An 8028-nucleotide genomic window follows, 5' to 3' on the forward strand; every position below is an offset into this window, starting at 1 on the left:
CGAGTGCATTCCATACCTGTGAAACATCGGAGCTAAGGACTCTCATGCTGATGATATATACTGCTTCCTGCGCCACCTAAAGTTGTATTTTGGGTAAGAAGTTAAATTCCTCTGCTAGTCCTGTTACAACCTTCCTCCATGCCAGGCCTTCCTCAGAGAAAGAGCATCAGCAAAGTACCGAGGCAGTTTCGTTCTTCAGGCTTTCCCTGTCTCTTCGTTCATCTTCCCGTTCTTATTCTGCATGAACACAGAGCCTGTTTCCCTCAGGGACCATTTCCTTCCCGGATCACAGACCGGTCCCCAAGGTGATGGGGTCCCCCAGACTCCCTGTGCCATTGAGCAGTCAGAGCCAGCCCTGACTCAGGCCCAGCCAAGCCAGCCCAGTGAACTCTTGTGGCCACAACTGGGAGATACTCAGAAGAAAGTTCGGCAAGTTTGCAGTGGGCAACAGAAAGACCTCTCACTCTAGGATCCTGGGATGGGATGCTCAACAGCATTTGTCACCATTATTAATAATTACATCCAGCCTTAGTGAGATTGATCCAGCACGGATTCATGGATCCGTTTCACATCTGTAGCCATGGCAGCAATAAGCTAAATTTCCCCATCACCTCAACTCCATGCCCCCCTCTGTGCCTGCTAAATTTTATAGCTCAAATGTGATTAGGTGAAATTAGGAGCCAGAAACCCCATAAGAAGTATGGAGAGATAAGGGGCAGCCCACACAGCTGGAGGTCGGGGGCGCAGGCAGCACTTGATGAGGAGTGTTTTATAGGCCAAATAGGGTTGTGTCGGGCCTTTGTCAGCATGTGTGTTCCGATGGGGCCCCAAGAACTGGAACCATTTCAAAGTCAGTAAGCATGACAGCTGGGGAAAATCTGAGCATTTCTCTAAATATTCATAAGCAGGATTCTGAAAGTCATTTACTGGGTAATCACCTGTAAAGTGCCAATGCTAAGCTTGGAAGGATGTGGGAGAGGAGAAAGAAGATAGGACAAGGCTGGGGTGTGGGAAGGGGACACCAGGTCCTGTCCATACCTCTATGGACCCACCTCCAGAAAGAGGCCCTCTGGAAGTTATTGCTTTATTCAACCGGTTCATTCATGATCCTTTTGGTTTCTAAGCTTAATTTACAGAACTAGTCATGCCTATATCTAACTTAAGTTTGAAGCACTCTACATAATTTTGGTCTGTAGGGGCATGTTTTACAATTGTCTTTTTAGTACTGAGTTCCTTAATGCCAACATAAATTTTGTGTTTAGTGAAAGTCTAGCCACCACCATAAATGTTTACTGGTCAAATACTATGATGTGGGTGGCCTGAACCAAAGGTGTGGACTGTATTGGACCTCTAAATAGGATCAATGGCACACCCCAGGTTCCTGCAGTTATGTGAGGGGCTTTCTTTTTCCTTCTGCTTATGGTTTACAACATAACTTTCTGGAAAGCACTGGTAATAACTGGGGGAAACTTGCCAGTAAAAGGTACATGATTATATCTGGCCAATGAAATGGAGCAAAAATGTAACAAAAAGGCTTCTCTGAGAAATGACTGGTTACACAGAAAGTGAGAGAAGTGTGAAGGTAGAAACCAGGAAATGTGGATGTCCAGGAAGGTAGAAGAGATCAAAACCATTCAAGAGGAGGAAGGGAAAGTGACACAGGGCAAACGATCTGTGAGTGATGAAGGTGTGGCCCGTGCCAAGAAGGAAAGCCAACCCTCTTCAGCTGGAGTACAGAACACGAAGGATTCCCCAGTGTGGCAGATGCAAAAAAGACTCCACTTTCAGCCCATGGCAGAAGCCATCAGCCACCTGTCAGAGAAACATGGACAATCAAGACAGAAGCAATCAGTGAGCTGCTAGTTTGAGGCCAAGGGCCAACAGAAGCATGCAGAGATGACAGCAGGTGTCGGCACTGCTGATCCACAATGTCCAAGACTGTACATCCCACTGCTGGGAGCTGGTACAGAGGCACGTTCCCAGCCTTTTTTATCAGGATCCCCTCTTGCATCCTTAACAAGATCCCCAGAGGATTCACAGGTACAGGGATGTTGGAGAACCACGCACTTCAAGCGTAGGGTTAATATAATGGGTGCAAGGTTCCTACTTTTAAAACTTTTTTTTAATGAGATTGTTCAAACCCCATGGGCCAGAAACAGCATTTTATGTGGCAAAGCCCTGTAAAAGTTAGGTTGTAAAGTTAGTCATGTCCTTCAATTGCTAGTTAATTCTAACTTCACTGTCAAGGAAACTGAAATTAAAATTTGAACAGAATGCGGAGGAAAAACAGGTAAATTCTTGAAACCTTACTACAGAGAGTGGAAGGAATGCTAAAGGTACCAGAAATACCTTGCGACCCACGTGAGGAGTGTTCTGAAGGAGGACCAGAAAGGCTATTGATGGCCTTAGGTGTCCACCTATCCAGGCACACAGCAGGGTCAGAAACAAAGTATACCCAAAGCTCTGACACAGAGCAGTACCTCCTTGCTGGTAGCAATCCTCAAGACTTAGTGCCTGGCACAGAGTGAGCACCTATACATCTTTGTAAAATACTTATGAAATTGTTGTTGACGCCTTATCTGATTCAGAGCAGATATGGTGATTACAGGGTATATCCTACTCCAAAACACAGTCTTGCTAGGAAGGGAGCTGGGTCTAAAAAACAATGTGTGGGGGGACAGACAGAAAGAAGGGAAGTGCCATTAGTGAAGTAATTTACTTCATGCCACCTGGCCAGATGGAGAAGACAGTTGGAAAGCTCCCAAAAGTATAAACTAGCGTTTGCACACAGTTCCCCTCAGTAGACTCGAGTTTTGAAAAATCACAGGCAGAGATTTAAAAAATAAGAATGTTACCTACAATAAATGTAGAAAAATGGCTCCAACTTTAAGAAGAATGTCAGGAGATCTGATTGCCCAGGATAAATTTTTTATTACCAAAAAGTAGTAGTAGTAATAATAACAACAATACTGCAGGATGCACCTAAAGAAGAGGCCCTTTTAAAACAGGATTTGGGCAAAAAGAAGATCAAGATAAGGCCACTGTTTAGTGCAATGTTGAGGAATGGTTCAAAGTCCTGTCCTTCAATTGCTATTTAATTTTGACTTCACTGTCAAGAAAACTGTTCTCCATATTGAAAAGGATGCAACAAAATTAGGCAGGAAATAGCAGAAAGCAAAACTTGGTGAAAAGATCAGAAGACACTGCTGTGTCCTGACCTAGATAAAATGCACCCCAGAATATAGACAGAGAGAGAATAGCTTCATCATGTTTGTGGTTTTTAAGGAATTGTGAAAATTTGGGGAAATGAGTCTGTAACCAAACGGGGGCAAATATTAAGAGCAAAGTGACCACAAGAAGCCAGCATGGAATCAATAAGAACAAAACAAGTAATACTGGCTTTTAGGTCACTTTTTTTTCTTTTAAGTCCTCACTTGAGGACATTTTTCCATTGATTTTTAGAGAGAATGGAATAGAGAGGGAAAGACACAGGGAAATATCAATATGAAAGGAACACATTGATTGGTTGCCTCCTGCATGAGCCCCTACCAGGGCCTGGGCCAGGGAGGAGCCTGCAACCAAGGTACGTGCCCTTGACCAGAATCGAACCTTGGGACCCTTCGGTCCACAGACTGATGCTCTGTCCACTGAGCCAAACTGGTTAGGGCTTAGGTCACTTTTTGACAGTAGCTCAGAGAATGGTGGTAATCCAGTAGACCCAAATTATACAATATGTTTCATTTTCAAAGCCTTCCTGATGTTCCTGTGGACAAGATAGAGAAATATCAGGTGGCTGCCAATGTAAGATGATGCAGTGATAACTGTTGAATAACCACTGGAGATACTATATAAGGATCAGAGTCAACCTAGTTTCCAGCAGAGAGCCACACATATTTTATCATAGACTTGAGCAGAGATGTAGGAGGAAAATTTGTGTTTGTAGATGATCTGAAGCTGCTGAGTGATGGGAATAATGTAATCAGATTCTAAAAGATCTTGACAAACAGGAACATGGGACCAGAACTAGTTAGATAAAAGATAATGGTAATTTATATTAGACACTGCTCTTAGGTCCACAAAAACAACGGGGTGAAGTGCAAGGTAGGGAAGCCCTGTTTGTTGTAGATGTTAGTCAACTATAAGCGCAATAAGTCAATGACATGACTGATGTTAGTGCCAGAAAAGTTAATATAGCCAAATATAATTAAAAGTTTCCATAAAGAGGGAGTAATCCTACTCTAGCCTGCACAGCTGTTAGCTGTTCTCTCCAAGAGCTGTCACACTGTGTGAGGTCTAGAAGCAGACTGGTGGGACTTGGAGGAGAGGGTGGTGTTAGGCAGACCAGGAGACTATACCATACAAAGACCTGTTGAAGCAAAGGAGGTGTTAAGTCTGGAAGGCACACATCTCTGGGACAGTGTAACTGTCTTACAAGTACCTGATGATCAGCCATACAAAACCGAGACCTGACTTCTCCATCTGCATTGAAGGCCTAGCGTAGGACTGGCTTTGGGAAATACGTTAAGGAATTCTTCCTAACAGTGAGAGCCATGCCACAGGGGAATCAGTTGGAGAGTTCTTGGTCTTTAGAGGCAATGACTTGGTCTTTAGAGGCAAGTTCTTGGTCCATCTCAGGCTATGACTTGCACATGTGTAGAGGCGTCCAAGCACCACAGACCAGGTCAAAGCCTGACACTCCTGCAAGCAGATGGTGCAGTTAGCCTTTCCTTTTTCTTCATGGGCCTGCTCCCCTCCACTATTAAGCATGGAACCTAGGCTGTGTGCATGCACATGTGTGCACACATATGTTTAGGAGTAGAAAGAGGGGGAGATGAGGATGGGGAGGCAAAAGGATTGAGAATTACAAAATTCCAGAAGACATAAAGTCAGCATCACCAAGAACTTACAAAAGTTCTCAAAAAACTACAGCAGCCTCCTGTGTTTCCCAGTCAGCCCCCATTACGCACCCTTGGGGAGCAAGAAGTCAAGAAACACCCACTTCCTTCAGTGACAGCCATACCCCGTTATTTATCTACATGGTCTTGGAGCCACTTGGCTCTATTGTTCTAAAGCTACAAGGTGCATGCTCAACCCATCATGCTATCTATCCTGGAACCCTAAATGGCTCCCTGGTGACCAGAGGAGAAGTAGCCCACAGAGGGGCTACTTTTCCTAACCATTGGTTCATTGCAGTCCTAGAAAAGTGGAGGAGGAGAGAGGGAACATCCAGGATATACCAGCAGTCCCCTCCAACCCATTTCTCCCCTCTCTTGATCAGCCTTGGGTCAAGAAAGAACCTCAGACCCTAAATGTCCAATATGAACCCACTGGGAAGTGTGAGGTTAAAATTATTAATGGCCACCCTTTTCTGTCTTTTTTTTAAATATGTTTTTATTGATTTCTATGAGAGGAAGGGAGAGAGAAAGAGCAATAGAAACATCACTAATGAGAGAGAATCATTGATTGGCTGCCTCCTACACGTCCCCTACTAGGGATTGGACCTGTAACCCGGGCATATGCCCTGACTGGAAATCGAACCATGACCACTGAGCCACACCATCCCAGCCACCCTCTTCTGTCTTTTAACAGGACCTTCAACATCAAAAGTAAAAACAGAGCAAGAAGCCTCAACAATAGCACACACCTCAAAGTTGGATTCAGAAGGTATCATTTTAATTTTATAATTTGATGATTTTAAATAACTTGCTGAAGTTACAAATCCATCCACAAGAATGTAAGAAGCACAGGATTATCAGGCCCCCAACCAGAGAGTCCTCTTTTGACCTTTTTAGACTAGGAGTTGGCTAAGTTAAAGCCAGTGACCAAGGCATTATTTCTAGGGCTTGGTGTCAAGGCTCATGGATCATGTAAGAAACTGAGCCAAAGGGTAAAGTGCTTTTAAATTTGAGTTACAATTGAATTTTGAAAGGGGAGGAAACAATATTTTCCAGTGGGGTTAGGAAGCAGCAAAATTGGGTATTCATACTCAGTTCATTCCATGACATTTACTGTATGCCTACTGGCACTTATTATACACCTACTGTATATTGGGCAGGATATAAAGATGAATAACTACATTATACCATCTCAGAACTTAAATTCTAGTGGGTAAAGTAAAATATATATAAAGGGAAAGGAATCAATATTTATTGAGCATAAGCTACAGTCCTCAAACTGCTAAAGATCATGGAAGCTTCTTATCCCAAAATATGTGATCTCCATCTTGGTCTTCCCAGCCATTTAGGAGGTGATTTTAAATCGATTCCTTCAAGGTCTGGACTAATTCACCATACCACATTCTATTAATAATTTTTCCTATTCTTTTTTAGCACATGAAGTGCCACAACAGGAAGAAAATGGTGAGAGTCCACATGATATACCCAAAGCTCCCTGCTCTCCACAGAGTCCCAGGCTAGGGAGGGTGCCCCAGGTGGTGGGTATCCTGTGGGTCCAGGCTGGACCAAATCTTAGAGAGGACCTAGGGACATGCTGGGTACACAGCCCGGAACCTGGATGTGCTGCTTCCCTATCCCTTCCTGAAGAAGGGAGATGGATAAGGAAACAGAGAGAGGGTCTCTGGAGCAACACAGAATGACCTGGCATAGAACCAAAAGTCCATCTTTCTACTCAACCTTTGGTATAGGGACTCCCACATTTAAAGAGTGTCTAGTTGGTGGCTGGGTTCCCCGAGGTCTGGGAAGCAGGACTTGGCCAGAATGCAAGAGATCACTAATGACACCTGGGTAAGGAATAAGTTAGCCCCTACACCTGGGGCCCTTAAAGACTTATTGAATTTTTATTAAGGAGGGGTTCATTGAATCTTATGAGGGGGAAGGACAAGGGAGAATCCTTATGGTAGTAGAATCCCAACTTGCATACATCACTTCACAAAATAAAAGCCCTGCAATTAACCAGGCCATCCTATTAGATAATAATTTAGGCACTGTGTTCTGTTATCTCACAGTATGGTGGGCGCGAGGGGAGGCGGGGTGGATCAGAGCTTTGATCCTGATACACAAGTGGCTTATCAAACAAACTCTTTCAGACTCTACACTCTGCATTCCAGCCACCCCACCACCACCCCCAGAAGGGTACAGATCAATTGAATTTATTTTACTCCATTTCCGGTAAGGCAGTGGTTCTCAACCTTGTGGCCCTTTAAATACAGTTCCCCATGTTGTGACCCAACCATAAAATTATTTTCCTTGCTACTTCATAACTGTAATGTTGCTACTGTTATGAATCATAATGTAAATATCTGATATGCAGGATGGTCTTAGGCGACCCCTGTGAAAGGGTCGTTCGACCGCCAAAGGGGTCGCGACCCTCAGGTTGAGAACCGCTGCAGTAAGGGAAAGTGTTAGGAGCTGTACTGCTCGGACTTTAATGTGTAGAGAAGGAACCAGGGATCTTGTTAAAATGCAGATTCTGACTCAGTAGGTCTGAGATCCTGCATTTCTCACAAACACCAGCAGCAGCTACTGCTGCTGCTCCATGGACCACACCAGGTTTTAGAACAGCTTATGGATTTGTGCCTTTGGGAATCACCAGCCCAGCCCAGCTGTCTAAGTTAGAAAGGAATCCACTAGGAGGTGAAGAGAGTGCTGAGTTGCAGAGCTGGGCTGCTCACTTCTTGGAGTGGGCACCCGGCTGGTTATTCACTGCCATTCCCCACCCGCATCTCATCTCTAACAGGGGATCTGTCCTGCAAGGCAAACACGCATGGCTCCAACAGCTCTCCCAGGCTCAGGGACTGCAGTTCTGTCAAGAAAAACATTACAGGACAGGAATTGATTGGATGGGGGGAAATTAAGATTTGTTCTTTTTTTTTTTCTTTCTTTCTTTATTGATTAAGGTATTACATATGTGTCCTTATCCCCCTATTGTCCCCCCACCCATCCCCCACTCATGCCCTCAACCCCCTGGTGTCTGTGTCCATTGGTTAGGCTTATATGCATGCCTACAAGTCCTTTGATTGATCTCTCCCCTTACCCCCACCCTCCCCTACCTTCCCTCTGAGGTTTGATG

At 44.4% G+C, this 8028-nt stretch overlaps 1 protein-coding gene across 1 annotated transcript in view; it reads left to right on the forward strand.

The window, feature by feature from the left end:
- ERICH6B (glutamate-rich 6B) overlaps positions 1 to 8028 on the forward strand; it is a 64942-nt gene that overhangs the window by 8786 nt on the left and 48128 nt on the right. The window lies entirely within an intron of this gene.

The sequence above is a fragment of the Myotis brandtii genome, unplaced genomic scaffold (genome assembly GCF_000412655.1).
Source record: "Myotis brandtii unplaced genomic scaffold, ASM41265v1 scaffold174, whole genome shotgun sequence".
Taxonomy (NCBI): Eukaryota; Metazoa; Chordata; class Mammalia; order Chiroptera; family Vespertilionidae; genus Myotis; species Myotis brandtii.